The sequence below is a fragment of the Oncorhynchus gorbuscha genome, linkage group LG07, assembly GCF_021184085.1.
Source record: "Oncorhynchus gorbuscha isolate QuinsamMale2020 ecotype Even-year linkage group LG07, OgorEven_v1.0, whole genome shotgun sequence".
NCBI lineage: Eukaryota > Metazoa > Chordata > Actinopteri > Salmoniformes > Salmonidae > Oncorhynchus > Oncorhynchus gorbuscha.
The window spans coordinates 59,144,087-59,164,197 of record NC_060179.1 but is presented as its reverse complement, the minus strand read 5'-3'; the positions used below and the strand labels follow the sequence as shown (position 1 = coordinate 59,164,197).

General features: G+C 43.7%; 1 protein-coding gene across 6 annotated transcripts in view; it reads right to left on the bottom strand.

Moving 5' to 3' along the window:
- The window catches only part of myocd (myocardin), a 162,879-nt gene extending 145,125 nt beyond the window's left edge, over positions 1–17,754 (bottom strand). For 5 of the 6 annotated variants that reach the window (XM_046356972.1, XM_046356969.1, XM_046356971.1 and 2 more), the window contains exon 1: positions 2,568–2,892. The gene's annotated coding sequence lies outside the window, so the exon portion shown is untranslated. Of the gene's footprint in view, positions 1–2,567; positions 2,893–17,624 lie in introns of those variants that run through there. The other variant, XM_046356970.1, reaches the window with a different exon arrangement.
- Between the last annotated feature and the right edge of the window lie 2,357 nt (positions 17,755–20,111).

Genomic DNA, 20,111 nt, shown 5'->3' with positions numbered 1-20,111 from the left:
AAAAAACTAGGGCTTATTTTTAATCAAATGTTGCAATTGTGATTTGACTTGCGATTTAGATCAAAACACTTGGGTGAGATTGTTGGAATCATGGAAATAGAATGTGTATTCTAATTCTATAGTGGACACTTTGTTGTTTGACAAGACAATGAATGTAAATGCCAGGGAGGAGTTATTGTGACAGGCTAGGAACGAAGTGTTTCCTAAGGGAGGAATAATCTTAGGCTACATTAAATGTTTCTTCATGTAGCCAACATATTCATGCATCACCTATTCCTCTTTGATTTAGAAGATACTGTTGCACTAACAACGTGCTGATTTAGGCCTACACCAGCACTGGTATCAGGCTGTTTTAGCTAGCTATGCTTGCACTAACACAGTACATTTATTAGCTAGCTTGCTAGCCAGCTAACTAGTGATTAGCATTAGCGGCTAATGCGATGTAGCTAAAACTTGATAAGAAAACACAAACCAGCTGTTTGCAATGTAAGAAAATAACTAATAGTGCAGTTATACACCACTTGTGGACTTATATGAAGAAGCAAAGTGGAAACATCGTTGTCATCGACATTGTTGCATGTGCTGAATTGAGCATGCAGACTGAAAGCATTGTCTCGTGGTCAAGCAACAACAAATGTGCTCCTTGAGTGACAGGTGGCAGGTCAAGATCTATGTGGGAAGCGGCGTGGAGCGAGAGAGAACGGAGAGGGATGGCTCAAGTACTGGTGTAAACTTAAAAAATTGACATTACACACAGAATATCACAACTATCAAACCAAACATTCAAATACTATTATAGAAGGTAAAGTAATAACCCAAAAACGGTGCACCAATACCAGTATATAGTCAAATATGGTATCCCGCCCAGCCCTAACTCAAGATAGTGCATTTTTATTGTTACAGGGCAGATATCATCATGCCCCGTGTATACAAACAAAACAAGCAGGGGTCTAGGCCCCTTTGAGGTTCTTCCAGCCAAGGAAGTGAGAGAAGGGAAGAAGTCCATTTGAGCAGAAGCAAGGGATGAACAAATTGACTGAATGACACTGACATTAACAAATAAGAAAATTAACATGTACCTGTGTGGAAGAGAGGCTATGATAGAGTAGCAGAGTAACGCAAGGTCTTTTCTGATGACAAGGAGTCGGAGCTTGATAAACATATCAGAAATCTAACGGAACAGTTTACAGAACATCTCACGGAACAGTAGCCTCAAATGCAGAGAACTTGCCTATGAATTGGCACATCGAAACAACATCCCTGTCCCAAACAACTGGTCAAGAAATGGAAGGGTAATTTTTTATTTAATTTAACCTTTATTTTACTAGGCAAGTCATTTAAGAACAAATTCTTATTTTCAATGACGGCCGAGGAACAGTAGGAACAGTGGGTTAACTGCCTGTTCAGGGGCAGAACGACAGATTTGTACCTTGTCAGCTCGGGAATTTGAACTTGCAACCTTCCGGTTACTAGTCCAACGCTCTAACCACTAGGCTACATCACTCCAGAATTCTCCATTAAGTGCTTAATTGGGTTGAGATCTGGTGACTGACTCTCTCTCTCACACACACACACACACACACACACACACACACACACACACACACACACACACACACACACACACACACACACACACACACACACACACACACACACACACACACACACACACACACACACACACACACACACACACACACACACACACTTTGAACCCCCTACGCTCTTTTGAGTCCCCTCTTTCAAAGTCACTGAGATCTGTTCTTCTAGCCATGGTAGCAAAAATAATGCACAACTGGGCATTTGTATACATGACCCTAAGCATGATGGGATGTTAAATGCCTAATTAACTCAGCAACCACACCTGTGTGGAAGCACCTGCTTTCTATATATGTTATATCCCTCAATTACTCAAGTGTTTCCGTTATTTTGGCAGTTACTTGTCCAGTATACCACACCCCCATTCCATGAATTAAACTTTGACCTACCAGCACCATCACAGAACACCTTCAACCACCCAAGGTGGCTCAATTTACACTGTCCCTTAACTCAAATTACCCTGTAAATGGTGCCTAGAGACCACTTTTTTTGGACAAGGTTTTCAAAACTGTCATGTTTACATGACTTCTGATTATTTCCAGGGATACACACCATCCTGAAATATATGTAGATATCTTTGTTAGAAAGAATACCATTTTTCCCTTAACCTAATGATGATGAAAGTAAAACAAAAAAGAGTAAGTGTCATCATCCCCCACTCTCCCCTCTCTATGGGTCAGACACACTAACATAAAAATCGAATAGTCCTGCGCATATGATTTGATGTATTTCTAAATTGATGCGTGACGTCAGAATTGCGCACCCTTTTACTGTCATATTTAATATTCTAAAAGTGAAATAAAACGTTACACTAATAACTGAAATCCTAAACTGGATCCCATTTCACTGATAATTTACTCCCAAAACACTGCTCATCACGCGCACAGATAGACGTTTGTTTCATTACGCATTCCATTGAATATTTATTATATAGCAGTAACTTTTGTATAAAAACAAAGAAATACCTGTGGGAACCTGATGGTAAGGGGGTACCTCTTTGTTGCATTCTAGTGGAGCTGTCGGGAGTGAAGCGACTAAGCGAGACTGCCATTTGCACTTAATTCAAAAGTCCATGAAGATGTTTCGAAGCAGTTCAACAGAGTGCTATTCTGAATCCTTGGGACGTCCCTACCCTAGAACCTTAACCCTTACCCTAAACATAACCTTAACCCTTACCTAACCGTAACCATTACCTTAACAATTTTAAATGTCAACTTCAATGGGAGGTATGGACGTCCCAAGGATCCCAAAAAGCACGAACAGATCAACTAAGCGGCGCTCGAAGCTCACGGAAACAGCTGTGCCAAATGTCCGAGTCACTCAATCTTCAGACAGCGTTGAAAATAGGTTTGTGGCGGTAGCCAGCAGGGCAATCGTGAGAAATAGAGACGTCATTACTCTGTTTGGTATGTAGGCTTGGGGAGTGACGTCTTCTCTTTTAACATTAGGATGACCAATATGTGATGGAATGCAAAGAAGAAAGTGATGTGATTTGAGAATTAGAAATACCAATGTGAAATCAAACCAATTACTTAAATAGATCTGGACTACAGGTGCTACATACAGTATGCATTACTTAAAGATGTTTGTCAAGACATTGCATGTGAAGTAGGCATAGGGTCTATAATGTATTTTTATTCCATTTGAAATATATTTTAATACGTGACATATATTTCTAGATGTATTTGTAATACATAGATTTGTATGGAAATATATTATTTGGCCATTTCTTTACATTTAACTTTTTCTTTGGTATGGGCCAAGTCAAAAATAAAGAATAAACGTCCATAATGACATGAAAAGGTATAGACTTATACATAGGCCTATTTAGTAAGGCTACATTACACATGATAAACATCACCAAATCAATATCTGGTTGAATCATTATTTAGGCATAAATAACACTTAGACTACAACATGTCCTACCCCCTGAAATTAGTTAATTAGCTTTACCTACAACCCATTATAAACCTTGTGCTCCTCAATTTACCTCTGTGTTTGCCTCTCAAACTCGGTCATGTTTAGACCAGATACAGATTTTGTCAAATTAACTTCAGAAGTAGAAAATGTTTGCAGTTTAGCTAACCCTAACCATTTTCCTAACCTAATAATCTTTACCTGCTACGTTAAATGATCCTAATATGCTGCGTAGGTTAAGTTCTCCGAACCTGCTATGAAAAGTCAAATCTGGCAAAAGCTATATTTCTTCTAGCCAAAACCCTCAAACTCTGACCAGGAGCTATTTACATTTCTTTAGCTTAACCTTGGTGTTTCTATTGTAGGCCTATAACATAATCACATTTTACCCCAGACATTGACTCGGTACTGGTGTAACAGTATAATTTTAAACCGTCCCCTCGCCCATACCCGGGTGCGAACCAGGGACCTTCTGCACACATCAACAACAGTCACCCACGAAGCATCGTTACCCATCACTCCACAAAAGCCGCGGCCCTTGCAGAGCAAGGGGAACTACTACTTCAAGGTCTCAGAGCAAGTGACGTAACCGATTGAAATGCTATTTAGCGCACACCGCTAACTAAGCTAGCCGTTTCACATCCGTTACACTGGTACCCCCTGTATATAGCCTCGTTATTATTATTTATGACATGTTTTACTTTAGTTTATTTAGTAAATAGTTTCATTACTCTATTTCTTGAACTGCGTTGTTGGTTAAGGGCTTGTAAGTAAGCAATCAACCAATCAAATGTACTTATAAAGCCTTTTACATCAGCTGATGTCACAAAGTCCTGTACAGAAACCCAGCCTAAAACCCCAAACAGCATGCAATGCAGGTGTAGAAGCACGGTGGCTAGGAAAAACTCCTGAGAAAGGCCGAAACGCATTGTTGTATTAGGCGCAAGTGACAAATACAATTTGATTTCATTTGATTTGTAACTTTTAATCCACAAAACAGAGTAGTGTCACACCCTGATCTGTTTCACCTGTCTTTGTGCTTGTCTCCACCCCCCTCTAGGTGTCGCCCATCTTCTCCATTATCCCACGTGTATTTATACCTGTGTTCTTTGTTTGTCTGTTGCCAGTTTGTCTTGTCAAGCCTACCTGCGTCGTTTTCAGTGTCTCTGTTTTCTAGCCTTCCTGGTTCCGACCTGTTCTGCCTGCCCTGACTCTGAGCCTGCCTGCCTGACCATTCAGCCTGCCCTGACCTCGAGCCTGCTTGCCCCTCTGTACCTTTTGGACTCTGATCTGGTTAAAGAACTTCTGCCTGTCCTCAACCTGCGTATTGCCTGCCCCTTATATTTTAATAAATATCTGTGACTCGAACCATCTGCATCTGGGTCTTGCCCTGTGCCGTTATAGTACGAACTGGCCATGACTGACCCAGCAGACTCAGATCGGTTCCGCAACGCTGACTCCCTGCAGGGAGCCACCATTGTAAAAAAAAATGGGGAGCTACTTTAGAGCCTTATGGAAGGTCTCCATATGCTGCCGGGATGCCATAACCAGGGTTTCAAGACATTACTAGAGCAATTCTGTGGACTATCTATAAGGCAGCATGCCACAACGGAGACCTCCCTGACACTCAGTAATTCCCCTGTCAGTGATGATTTTGTACAGTCTACCCTGGCTTCCCGAGAACCCGGGTTACCTCCTCCTGAGGGCTATGTTGGAGAGCCTGGGACTTGCCACCCGTTTCTTTCCCAGTACTCCCTCATCTTTGAGCTGCAGCCCTCTTCGTTCCCTTCCGACTGTTCGAGAATAACGTATCTTATAAAGCTTACATCTGGTAGGGCGGTCTCCTGGGCTATGAGGGTTTGGGAGCAACAATCCACCATTTGCCTTCGCTTGAAAGATGTCATGACGGAGGTATTCGATTCTCCGGCGTCCGGGAGAGAGGCAGCCGGGCAGCTAATTCGATTACGACAAGAACCCCGTAGTGTGGAAGACTATGCAGTAGACTTTTGCACGTTGGCCGGCGAGAGTGCCTGGAACCCGCAGTCTCTGTTTGATACCTTTCTTCATGGACTATCTGAGGAGATTAAAGATGCGCTTGCAGCTCAGGAGTTACCCCTGGACCTCGAATCCCTCATAACCTTAACAATAAGGATCAATGGATGTCTATAGGAGCGAAAGTCACCGGAGTCCCCTTGGGAATCATTGGGAACGAGCGACTCGTTTTCTACTGTGCCTAAGCAACAGGGCAGAGCTAGGTTGTCGTCTCAGGAATGATTGCAGAGGTTTAACTCCAACAGTTGCCTGTATTGTGGTGCTACAGTGCACAACAAATCCACCTGTCCGGTAAAAGACCAGACTCATCAGCTAGGTAAGAGTACTATAGTGGGCCATACTGGGAGTTTTCTAACTCCCATACCTTGTACTCTCTTCCATGTTATCCTGCTGTGTGGTGGCCGGTCTAAATCTCTCCGAGTGCTCATTGACTGGAGCTGGTGAGAGTTTTATGGGCGCTACTCTGGTATCGGAGCTGGGAATCTCCACACAACTCCTCTTCATTCCCATGGACACCAGAGCACTGGACGGACCCACCATAGGCAGGGTCACTAATAGTACAGTTCCCATTAAACTGCGTGTGTCGGGCAATCACAGTGAGTCCATACAGCTTCTTCTTGTTGAATCTCCCCATGTTCCTGTTTTGGGATTCTCATGGCTCCAGAGGAACAAGCCCATTATTGACTGGACCACTGCTTCTATCCTGGGTTGGAGCTTGTTCTGCCACTCACCTTCCCTTAAGGCGGGGCAGCCTGCCCCGGAACGTCCTACTACGGGCTCTGGTAAAGTTTCTGATTTATCTGCCGATCCTACAGTATACCAGGAACTCCTGGGGGTGCTCAACAAGGCTCGCACCACCTCCCTCTGCATCGTCCCTAAGATGGCTCCTGAAAAGGTGAGAGTGGTGGTGGATTGCCCCCAACTTACATCCAGAGTGCAGCTGCAACGTTTCGTGGGATTTCCTAACTTCTACCGCCGCTTCATTCGGGGCTACAGCACCCCGGGGGCTCTCCTCTCTGCACTCACTTCTCCCAAGGTGCTGTTCACATGGTCTCCAGCTGTTGACAGGATGCTTTTGGACCTCAAGCATCTGTTTACTACAGCTCCCATCCGAATCCGTCCCGTCAGTTAGTGGTTGAGGTTGAGGTTTCTTACATTGGAGTGGGGTCCGTCCTGTCCCAGCGGTCTGCCCAGAACCAAAAGCAGCATCCCTGTCCAATCAACTCAACCCCGCTGAGAGAAACTACAACGTAGGGAATTGTGAACTTCTGGCAGTCAAGATTGCGTTGGAGGAGTGGGGGCACTGGCTGGAAAGGGCGGAATATCCATTTCTGGTGTGGACCAATCATATGAATTTAGAATATCTCCGCACCGCCAAGCACCTTAATTCTAGGCAGGCCCGTTGGGTCCTGTTATTCACCAGGTTCAACTTTATCATCTCCTACTCCCAGGGTCCAAGAATGTGAAGCCGGATGCTCTCTCTCGCCTGTATAGTTCTGCTGCCACACTGTCTGACTCTGAGACCATCCTCCCTACCTCATGTCTGGCAGCTACAGTTGTCTGGGGTATCAAGAGCCTAGTCCGCAAGGCACAATGTTCCCAGCCCGGACCCTGCATTCTTCACCCTCATTGGGTCGTCGTCCAGCCTGTCCTCCAAGTTTCATGCCCAGTCCAACAGCCAGTCAGAGTGTGCCAGTCAAGACCTGGAGACTGCGCTTAGGTGCCTCGTCTCGACCAACCCCACCACCTGGAGCCGGCAAGTTGTGTGGGTGGAGTACACCCGGAACACTCTTCACTGCTCGGCCACTGGGCTCTCGCCCTTGAGTCCTCCATGGGTCATCAGACCCCGCTCTTCCCAGAGCAAGAAGAGGTCAGCATACCCTCGGCCCAGATGTTTGTCCGCCACTGTCAGCGTACCTGGAAGAGAGTTCGGTCTGCTCTTCCCAAGGCCACCTCCAGGTATTGTCGACAAGCGGACCGCCTCCGTACTCCGGCTCCCCGCTATCTTCTCGGGCAGAGGGTATGGCTGTTTACGTGGGACCTGCCCCTCTGGGTGGAGTCCCATAAACGTTCTCCCTGTTTTATTGGTCCTTTCCTCATCTTTAAAGTCCTTAGTCCCACTGCTGTTTGTCTTCTGTTGCCCCATACCCTTCGTATACATCCCACTTTCCATGTGCCCAGGATTAAGCTCTTCCCCTGCCAGCACCCCGGTCAAGCAGGTATGTGCCCAGGTAGGACGGCGAGTGTGTGTGTGTGGGGGGGGTCTGTTTCACCTGTCTTTGTGCTTATTTACACCCCCCTCCAAGTGTCGCCCATTATCCCCAATGTATTTATACCTGTGTTTTCTGTTTGTCTGTTGTCAAGCCTACCAGCGTGTTTCCATGTTGATGTTTTTCCTAGTCTCTGTTTTCTAGCCCTCCTGGTTACAACCTGTTCTGCCTGCCCTGACCTCGAGCCTGCCCGCCCCCCTGTACCTTTCGGAGTCTGACCTGGTGAACCTTTGCCTGTCCTCGACCTACCTATTGCCTGCCCCTTGTATTTAAATAAGTATCAGACTCAAACCATCTTCCTCCTGTGTGTGCATCTGGGCCTCGCCCTGTGCCGTTATAAGTAGGCAGAGGCTAGGCCTAACTAGACTAATTATTGTGGAATGTTCTGTTTTGTAAAGTTGAGCTGAGTGGGCTATTTATATAATCATAGAGTTTTATGGAAACTCATTATAGCAGGTCATGATCACACCTCTCTCTGAAGTATTTGGCCAACAGCAACTGATCTATGAAACATATTGAACTCATCCTTTTCCATATTCCCACTGCCCGCATCCGCAAGTCTCTCCAGAGGGTGGTGCGGTCTGCCAAACACATTACCAGGGGCAAACTACACGCCCTCCAGGACATCTACAGCACCCGATGTCACAGGAAGGCCAAAAAGATCATCAAGTACATCAACCAACCGAGCCACTGCCTGTTCACCCCGCTATCATCCAAAAGGCGAGGTCAGTACAGGTGCATCAAAGCTGGGACCGAGAGACTGAAATCAGCTTCTATCTCAAGGCCATAACACTGTTAAACAGCGATCACTAACACAGAGGCTGCTGGCTATAGGCATAGACTGGAAATCACTGGTCACTTTAAGGAATGGAACAATAGTCACATTAATCATGTTTACATATCTGGCATTACTCATCTCATATGTATATACTCTATACTATTCTACTGTATCTTTGTCTGTTCCGCTCATCCATATGTATATAGTCTTATTTCATACCTACTTAGATGTGTGTACTGGGTATATAGTGTGTAATTTGTTAGATATTACTTGTTAGATATTACTGCACTGTTGGAGCTAGAAGCACAAGCAATTCGCTACACCCAAAATAACCTCTGCTTATCACGTGTATATGACCCATACAATTTCATTTGTATGATTGTTGCAGTTTGCTTTCTTATTAATAACTGACCAGAGAGCAGTTTTGGCGTGTTGGGGAGAGCAATTCCCAAATGTATCCATGTTGGCAGTTAGAAAAAGTAGGATCACAGCCACCTCACCTTACAGTGTGTTTTTCCATGAATGATTACCTGATGAACTGGTAGTCATGTAAGCATGTCTGTGTGTGAATGATCTGGGGAGAGAGAGTTTCTGGACCTTCTTGTGCCAGAAGATAAAGCTTTGAAGCTCATAGTTTGCATGTGTGTTATTGGCTATCCTCAGTCTTGCATAGCATCACCACTATTACCTTGGTCGGTCTTGCGTGGCATTAAAAGGTTTGGACACACCCACTCATTCAAGGGTTTTTCTTTATTTTTACTATATTCTACATTGTATAATAATAGTGAAGACATCAAAACAATGAAATATTACATATGGAATCATTTAGTAACAAAAAAAGTGTTAAACAAATCTAAATATATTTTATATTTGAGATTCTTCAAATACCCACCCTTTGCCTTGATGACAGCTTTGCAAACTCTTGGCATTCTCTCAACCAGCTTTAGGAGGTAGTTTCCTGGAATGCATTTCAATTAACAGGTGTGCCTTCAGTTAATTTGTGGAATTTCTTTCCTCCTTAATGCTTTTGAGCCAATCAGTTGTGCTATGACAAGGTATGGGTGGTATACAGAAGATAGCCCTATTTGGTAAAAGACCAAGTGCATATTATGTCAAGAACAGCTCAAATAAGCAAAGAGAAATGACAGTCCATCATTACTTTAAGACATGAAGGTCACTCAATCTGGAAAATTTCAAGAACTTTGAAAGTTTATTCAAGTGCAGTCGCAAAACCCATCAAGCGCAATGAAGAAATTGGCTATCTTGAAGTCCGCCACAGGAAAGGGCCAGAGTTACCTCTACTGCAGAGGAAAAGTTCATTAAAGTTAATTGCATCTCAGATTGCAGCCCAAATAAATGCTTCACAGAGTTCAAGTACCAGACACATCTCAACATCAACTGGTCAGAGGAGACTGCGTGAATCAGGCCTTCATGGTTGAATTGCTGCAAAGAAACCACTACTAAAGGACACCAATAAGAAGAGACTTCCTTAGGGCAAGAAACACGAGCAATGGACATTAGACCTGCGGAAATCTGATGAGTCCAAATTTGAGATGTTCGGTTCCAAATGCTGTGTCTATGTGAGACGCGGAGTAGGTGAACAGATGATCTCCACACGTGTGATTCCCACCGTGAAGCATGGAGGATATGGTATGGGGGTGGTTTGCTGGTGACATTTATTTAGAATTGAAGGCACACTTAACCAGCATGGCTATCACAGTATTCTGCAGCGATACACCATCCCATCTGGTCTGCACTTAGTGGGACTATCATTTGTTTTTCAACCGGACAATGACCCAAAACACACCTCCAGGCTGTGTAAGGGCTATTTTTACCAAGAAGGCGAGTGATGAAATGCTGCACCAGATCAAATCAAATCAAATCAAATCAAATTTTATTTGTCACATACACATGGTTAGCAGATGTTAATGCGAGTGTAGCGAAATGCTTGTGCTTCTAGTTCCGACAATGCAGTGATAACCAACAAGTAATCTAACTAACAATTCCAAAACTACTGTCTTATACACAGTGTAAGGGGATAAGGAACATGTACATAAGGATATATGAATGAGTGATGGTACAGAGCAGCATACAGTAGATGGTATCGAGTACAGTATATACATATGAGATGAGTATGTAGACAAAGTAAACAAAGTGGCATAGTTAAAGTGGCTAGTGATACATGTGTTACATAAGGATGCAGTCGATGTTGTAGAGTACAGTATATACATATGTATATGAGATGAATAATGTAGGGTAAGTAACATTATATAAGGTAGCATTGTTTAAAGTGGCTAGTGATATATTTACATCATTTCCCATCAATTCCCATTATTAAAATGGCTGGAGTTGGGTCAGTGTCAATGACAGTGTGTTGGCAGCAGCCACTCAATGTTAGTGGTGGCTATTTAACAGTCTGATGGCCTTGAGATAGAAGCTGTTTTTCAGTCTCTCGGTCCCAGCTTTGATGCACCTGTACTGACCTCGCCTTCTGGATGATAGCGGGGTGAACAGGCAGTGGTTCGGTGGTTGATGTCCTTGATGATCTTTATGGCCTTCCTGTAACAACGGGTGGTGTAGGTGTCCTGGAGGGCAGGTAGTTTGCCCCCGGTGATGCGTTGTGCAGTCCTCACTACCCTCTGGAGAGCCTTACGGTTGAGGGCGGAGCAGTTGCCGTACCAGGCGGTGATACAGCCCGCCAGGATGCTCTCGATTGTGCATCTGTAGAAGTTTGTGAGTGCTTTTGGTGACAAGCCAAATTTCTTCAGCCTCCTGAGGTTGAATAGGCGCTGCTGCGCCTTCTTCACGACGCTGTCAGTGTGAGTGGACCAATTCAGTTTGTCTGTGATGTGTATGCCGAGGAACTTAAAACTAGCTACCCTCTCCACTACTGTTCCATCGATGTGGATAGGGGGTGTTCCCTCTGCTGTTTCCTGAAGTCCACAATCATCTCCTTAGTTTTGTTGACGTTGAGTGTGAGGTTATTTTCCTGATACCACACTCCAAGGGCCCTCACCTCCTCCCTGTAGGCCGTCTCGTCCGTTGTTGGTAATCAAGCCTACCACTGTTGTGTCGTCCGCAAACTTGATGATTGAGTTGGAGGCGTGCGTGGCCACGCAGTCGTGGGTGAACAGGGAGTACAGGAGAGGGCTCAGAACGCACCCTTGTGGGGCCCCGTGTTGAGGATCAGCGGGGAGGAGATGTTGTTGCCTACCCTCACCACCTGGGGGCGGCCCGTCAGGAAGTCCAGTACCCAGTTGCACAGGGCGGGGTCGAGACCCAGGGTCTCGAGCTTGATGACGAGCTTGGAGGGTACTATGGTGTTGAATGCCGAGCTGTAGTCGATGAACAGCATTCTCACATAGGTATTCCTCTTGTCCAGGTGGGTTAGGGCAGTGTGCAGTGTGGTTGAGATTGCATCGTCTGTGGACCTATTTGGGCGGTAAGCAAATTGGAGTGGGTCTAGGGTGTCAGGTAGGGTGGAGGTGATATGGTCCTTGACTAGTCTCTCAAAGCACTTCATGATGACGGAAGTGAGTGCTACGGGGCGGTAGTCGTTTAGCTCAGTTACCTTAGCTTTCTTGGGAACAGGAACAATGGTGGCCCTCTTGAAGCATGTGGGAACAGCAGACTGGTATAGGGATTGATTGAATATGTCCGTAAACACACCGGCCAGCTGGTCTGCGCATGCTCGGAGGGCGCGGCTGGGGATGCCGTCTGGGCCTGCAGCCTTGCGAGGGTTAACACGTTTAAATGTCTTAATCACCTCGGCTGCAGTGAAGGAGAGACTGCATGTTTCCGTTGCAGGCCGTGTCAGTGGCACTGTATTGTCCTCAAAGCGGGCAAAAAAGTTATTTAGTCTGCCTGGGAGCAAGACATCCTGGTCCGTGACTGGGCTGGATTTCATCTTGTAGTCCGTGATTGACTGTAGACCCTGCCACATGCCTCTTGTGTCTGAGCCATTGAATTGAGATTCCACTTTGTCTCTGTACTGACGCTTAGCTTGCTTAGCTGGCCTCCACAATCACCCGACCTCAACCCACATGAGATGGTTTGGGATGAGTTGGACCGCAGAGTGAAGGAAAAGCAGCCAACAAGTTGTCACGCCCTGATCTGTTTCACCAGTTCTTGTGAGGCTCTCCACCTCCTCTAGGTGTCACTTATTTTCCCCAGTGTCATTTATTTATCCCTGTGTTTCCTGTCTCTCTGTGCCAGTTCGTCTTGTATGTTTTCAAGTCAACCAGCGTGTTTTTCCCATGCTCCGGTTTTCTATTCTCTTTTTCTAGTCTTCCCGGTTTTGACCCTTGCCTGTTTTTTGTGGACTCCGTTCCAGCCTGCCTGACCCTTCTGCCTGCCCTGACATTGAGTCAGTCTGCCACTCTGTACCTCTTGGACTCAGAATCTGATTTTGACCTTTTGCCTTGTGCCTTACTCTTGCCTACTCCTTTTGGATATAAATCAACAACTAAGACTCTAACCATCTGCCTCCTTTGTCTGCATCTGGGTCTCGCCTTGTGCCATTATACAAGAGCTCAGCATATGGGGGAACTCCTTCAAGGACTGTTGGAAAAGCATTTCTCATGAAGCTGTTTGAGAGAATGCCAAGAGTGTGCAAAGCTGTCATCAAGGCAAAGAGTGGCTACTTTGAAGAATATAAAATATATTTGCTTAGCACATTTTGGTTACTACATGATTCCATAAGTGTTATTTCATAGTGTTGATGGCTTCACTATTATTTTACAATGTAGAAAATAGTAAAAATAAAGAAAACCCTTGTTCGAGTAGGTATGTCCAAATTTGACTGGTACTGTATACAAATGTTATGATCCGTTTGAGCAAATACAACCAATGTTCTGACTGATGCTGGTCCATCAAAGCTTTTTAACTCTAATCTTGCCTGAATGGACAACAGAAAACAGGTGTTACCAAACTAAACTTATTAACTGTAATTCTCATTTTAAGATAATCGCTGTAGAGAATTACCTGTGGGACCGATATAATATATCAAACCATCTGTTCAAACCAGAAACAGGTTGGTATGTAGTCTAAGTGATGGTAAGTGAGTTACCCTCTTGATTGAATCAGGTCAATGAATGAGCTAGTAGAATATCAATGCTTCACCGGTACTAGAGGGGAGTAGTATGGGCTGGCCTGGCGTCACTGCATACATCCCATGAGTCATAGGCTGGAGGGTTGAAGGCAGAAATAAGAGTTCAGAAAGACCTTATGATGTTATAATTTAACGTAGGGCATGCCACTTTTTATTTTATTTTTATAAATAACAGCAGAGCCAGACAGAAATAGAGGCTTCTATTTTAGTTCGCTGTGTTTCTGTTGGATGCTTTCGTCTGGGGTGTGCATGCGAGCAGGCGAGAGAGTGGAGAATGTGTTTTGTTTCTCATTCTTTTCCTTGAAAAAGGAAAGAAAGAAGAGAGGAGCGAGCAGCCGGAACCCTTCTAAATAATTTTCAATCTGTAGAAAACTACCCACAATTGTCGAAATGATTAAACGTTTAGCAAACGATTGGAGAGAAGCTCTCCTCCAACCAACAGTCCAGAGTAAAGAAATGCTCATTTTGGTGTGATTGGCAATTGGTTGTTTTTTGTAGGTCTTGGTTCCTTGCCCTTCTCTCTGTCATTCCAGATATGAGTATCTCTTCAATAACAGAGAGTAAATTGATTTAGTCTCATTTTCAAAGCTCCCCACAATCCCTCAGACTGTAACAGTGGGTTTGGAGTTACTTCTAAGCCCTACTCTCATAGTTTGTGTTACGTGATCGTGACAAAGGTCAGAAGTTATGTCGTTTTTCATAGTGAATCTTAATTATACACTCCAATAGCAGTTACAGTACAATGAATCACCATTATGTGAAGACATTATGATGTGAAGACATTAGTCGTTCCTCTCAAAGTGGACTGGTTCCCTCCTCTTTTTCTTTCTTTCTTTCTTTCTTTCTTTCTTTCTTTCTTTCTTTCTTTCTTTCTTTCTTTCTTTCTTTCTTTCTTTCTTTCTTTCTTTCTCTCTCTCTCTCTCTCTCTCTCTCTCTCTCTCTTCTCTCTCTCTCTCTCTCTCGCTCTATCGCTCTCTCTCTCTCTCTCTCTCTCTCTCTCTCTCTCTCTCTCTCTCTCTCTCTCTCTCTCTCTCTCTCTCTCTCTCTCTCTCTCTCTCTCTCTCTTTCTCTCTTTGTCTCTCTTTCTAAATCCCTCTCTGACTTTCTTTCTGTATTTCTCTCTCTCTCAAACTCTTTCTCTGGTTGAAGCTATATGGAGTCCAATTACACACACACACACACACACACACACACACACACACACACACACACACACACACACACACACACACACACACACACACACACACACACACACACACACACACACACACACACACACACACACACACACACACACACACACACACACACACACACACACACACACACAAATCACCCCAGAACAGTGTCTCACAGTGATATGTGATATGGGATCCCTCAGATCAACATATTTCCTTGTATTCAAATGTCTCTCTGGTTTTATGGAATACATAAGAGTCCAAACCTGTTCAGTAATAATAAATAATGATTTAATCTGCATTATGAGAAACCTCATCACCTGGTTCAAATATTACAACCTTGTGCCCCGGCCAGCAGACGTTCAGAGAAGTCCTGATGCCAAGTCAATGAAGAGCTCTTCCATGAGATGATTTGATGACAGAATTAGAGATTGACTTGAAAGGTTGAATATTTTATGTCTGGGTCCCAATGCCAAGAAGTTCTATTGCCTAACGGATGCAATCACTGTGTATCTGAGGCATGGTTAGAGGGATATACTGCCATGTTCAGATCAACTTCGCCTGTAGTGTAAAGCTCTAATGGCGTGGCAGTTTCAGCTCGTGTTTGCTTAGGAAAAAAGATTGATCATAATAACAACATTAGTAAATGATAAGTGACTCAACCGGAGTTGAGAGTAGAAACCAATAGGCACCTACAGTTCTGCCTGAACAGACTCCCATATGATGTAATGTTTCTCGGAGGCAATAGCGCAAGCACTAACACATGAAAGACGTTGGAAATTGGAAACAGATTTACAGATTTGACCTGACAAGTGTGTTTGTATGTATCCTGTTGGGTGTGTGTGTGTGTGTGTGTGTGTGTGTGTGTGTGTGTGTGTGTGTGTGTGTGTGTGTGTGTGTGTGTGTGTGTGTGTGTGTGTGTGTGTGTGTGTGTGTGTGTGTGTGTGTGTGTGTGTGTGTGTGTGTGTGTGTGTGTGTGTGTCTGTGACTGTGTGTGTGTGTGTGCATCCCTGTGTGTGCTCCAACTAGTCAGGTGGCCCTCCTGAATTACAATTCTGTTCTTGCCATCTGTGAAACACACACTAACACAGACAGGGCCAGGAAAGTCTTAATGCACAGACATGAGCCCCGAGGTGCATTCTGCCTGCCTGCCTGCCTCTGTCAGCCAGCCGAGCCACCAGCCAAGCTCTATAAGACTCAGATCTCTCTCAATCTGCAGCCACTGAAGTGAATTCTGCCCAGTTGTTTCTAATTAGGGCCCAGCTTCTGGGATCAGCCCAACAGATACCTTCGTTCTGAACAGACACTGTGGACCTCCTTCTATAAACAACCAAACCGTCTGCTTTCTGATCTGACTGGGCCTCATCAGACCCACACACACACACACACACACACACACACACACACACACACACACACACACACACACACACACACACACACACACACACACACACACACACACACACACACACACACACACACACACACACACACACACACACACACACACACACACACACACACACACACACACACACACACACACACACACACAGCTCGCCCCAGCCAAAATGTCTACAACGGCTTCGCCGCTCGCTACACTTTTGACTTATAATCTTATTTTGAATATTGGTTGACGTCACAGAGCAAGCATCCCTGAAGTTAACTGTGTGTGCCAGGATAAATCTAAACACAATGTCTCATAGCAAGATCCCTGAAACGCAACAATGTCAGAACTAGTGCTATCAAACCATCTTTCTGGAGCAGCTCTCAAGTGCTTCCATTTCGATATTTACTCAACATGCCTGTAGTCTGTCTCGCTCTCTCGCCTTCTCTCTTGCTCTCCTCTCCTTCTTTCTCACTCTCCTCTCCTGTGCACATTCTCTCTCCCTCTCCCTCTCTCTCTATCAGTTACTCAGTTGCTCCCCGAGTAAGTAAAAAAAAAAAACATTCCACACCTACCTGCAATATTCACAAACAGTTCCAAGCTATTTTCCCTATCCGTCTCTCTTTTTCTAAATCTGATAATCCGAGAGGGAGAATAATGTGATTCACCTTTGCATTATCACCCTAGCTTCTATGACGGCTATTATCATCTTCTTAGGTTACCCATCCAAAGCCTACAGTTATGAATCTTAATAGATCTGTCTTTGAAGCCTGTATCACACAGCATACTTTAGTGAAATATCTTCATCCTCTGTTGTCACACTTTGATTACTAAAGTAGGAGTGAATCGAGAAACTGTTACAAGCCCTTAATATTGAGCAAGTCAAGTAAAGGACAGCTAGGTTACGAGTCTTTCATCAATGACATGCGGTATTATTTCATGATGTTTATGTTATAAACTGGGTTATTTCTATGCCAGTACTAATAACCTTTAGAAGCTCTACCTGATTTGTGCAATAGATACATCCTTATCAACCAGGTGAAAAGAGGTTTAGCATTCTCTCCATACCAGGGCTGCCTGGAGTCAATCCCATCTCAATTCAGGAGAACTAAATGTACTGAAACTCTCATTCAAGAACTGAAAAAAAGTGGCATGTTGGATTGTTCAACTCAATCCATCAATTGATTTGAACAATATACTGAATTGAATTGTGTTTCATTTTCAATTCGTAAACGTAAATGTATTTAAATTCACGACTTGACAAATTGACCCACACCCTGCTCCCTAGAAGCAGGGCTAGAAGAAAAGACAGCACAATACTCACTCTGATCATTCAACAGAAGACCTGTTGCTGTAGAGAAGAGGAATCCGGATCCACCTTAGGGATGTCCTCACCCGACCTCCCCCAGGTTCAGATAGTACTGCAGAGACTGAGGTGTGAGTTCTCATTAAGTATTCTCCCCTCCCTGTCGCCTTGCTAGAGCCCAGATCTGGTACTAACTCTAAGTCTATTTCTAATCAGCACTGCGTTGTTTGCCGACCGTGTCCGGGTTGTTACCAGTCTAGGGTCTTATCACAGAGCTCTATTTGAGAGCGTGGTGAGGTCATCGGACAAAGAGTGATTTCTAGAAAATCATCTGAGACGATGGGTAATCAAGAGTTTCGGTGGTCACCTTGGTAACGATACAAGGCAGATGCGATACAACACAAAGACAAACTATTCAGATGTTCTGGATTTCATTCACACACAGTTATTGCTTAATCATCACTACTTTTTTCATACTCGGGTACAAATATCAAACACGTAAAAGAATCACGGATGTACTGTATACTGTGCTGAGCATTGATGAAAATTATAATTTCGGTTCAGACTGGGTCTCTCTGGGTCATATAATATTGACTACAGATGTAGGATCTTAATTTGATCAACCTGTTGCTGGACAACTTTACTGCAACTCAAGAAATATAACACTTGTAGTATATTTGAGGTTTAAATAGACTTCTGAAATGTGTCATTTTCACTTTGACATATTTCATTTGATTTTCCCTTACAAATAATGTATCAAACCCTACAAAAGACAATGAAATTAGTAGACAACAGTGTAAACTCTCCAGTGGGTGTGTAGCAAATTATTATTTAATAACTGCCAATAATGTAACAGCTGCTAATAATATAACAACGTTTGCCTTTATAATGTAATAAATTCTGAATGCATAACATAATACAGTTTTTGCGCATAATATAATAATTGGATTATTATTATCACACTATGTGTTGATTATTATTATTATTATTATTATTATTATTATTAGTCATTAGGCCAAACAGTTCTATAATAATAATAATAATATATGCCATTTAGCAGACGCTTTTATTCTATTTTTGTTTCATCAGACTAGAGAACATTTCTCCAACTAGTACAATCTTTGTCCCCATGTGCAGTTGCAAACCGTAGTCTGGCTTTTTTTTATGGCGGTTTGGAGCAGTGGCTTCTTCCTTGCTGAGCGGCCTTTCAGGTTATATCAATATTGGGCTTGTTTTACTGTGGATATAGATACTTTTGTACCTGTTTCCTCCAGCATCTTCACAAGGTCCTTTGCTGTTGATCTGGGATTGATTTGCACTTTTCGCACCACGTTCATCTCTAGGAGACAGAACACGTCTCCTTCCTGAGTAGTATGACGGCTGCGTGGCCCCATGGTGTTTATACTTGCGTACTATTGTTTGTACAGATTAACGTGGTACCTTCAGGTGTTTGGAAATTGCTCCCAAGGATGAACCAGACTACAGTTTATTTTCTGAGGTTGATTTCTTTTGATTTTCCCATGATGTCAAGCAAAGATGCACTGAGTCTGAAGGTAGGCCTTGAAATACATCCACAGGTACACCTCCAATTGACTCAAATTATGTCAATTAGCCTATCAGAAGCTTCTAAAGCATAACATAATTTTCTGGAATTTTCCAAGCTGTTTAAAGGCACAGTGAACTTTAGTGTATGTAAACTTCTGACCCACTGCAATTGTGAGTGAAATAATCTGTTTGTAAACAATTGTTGGGAAAATTACTTGTGTCATGCACAAAGTAGATGTCCTAACCGACTTGCCAAAACTATAGTTTGTTAACAATAAATTAGTGGAGTGGTTGAAAAACGAGTTTTAATGACTCCGACCTGAGTGTATGTGAACTTCCGACTTCAACCGTATATACTGTAACCCCTATTTTTGTTGGCACAAAACTACCTCCATACTTACATAAAATGTGTTAAAACTGGTACCATTAACCATGTACGGAGAATGCCATTGTGTTCGTGAGAGTCTCCTCTTTCTATAGAGTGATCATATTAGTTTGTTTGGACGCTACTGATGTTTTCGTGAGAAGACTGAGTTTTGGGACGTCTCATGGTCTGACAAGCACCGCTGTAGCTCTGCCACGTTTCACCGCAGATGCGGAAGGGTGACATTGGCGGATGCAGTGGAGTGCGACCCAGATGCAATGCAAAAAAACAGACATCTCTAGTTCTAAGTCTATGTAAATGCAGCTGATAGACCCAAGTGGACCCGATTGGACCCGAAAACTACTCTGCATAGACTATAGCATATTTATTTTAATCTAATAAGGTGAATATATTGACTTATAGAAGGCCTAGCCAACGTATAAATACCTATTCGTTAACCAGAAGAGCAACTTGGCTGAAACATTTTTTTAATCAGTTGAGATTTTTGTAGTAGATTTCAACAAAAAAAGCACGCACAAGCACGCACACACACACACACACACGCACACGCACACGCACACACACACACACACACA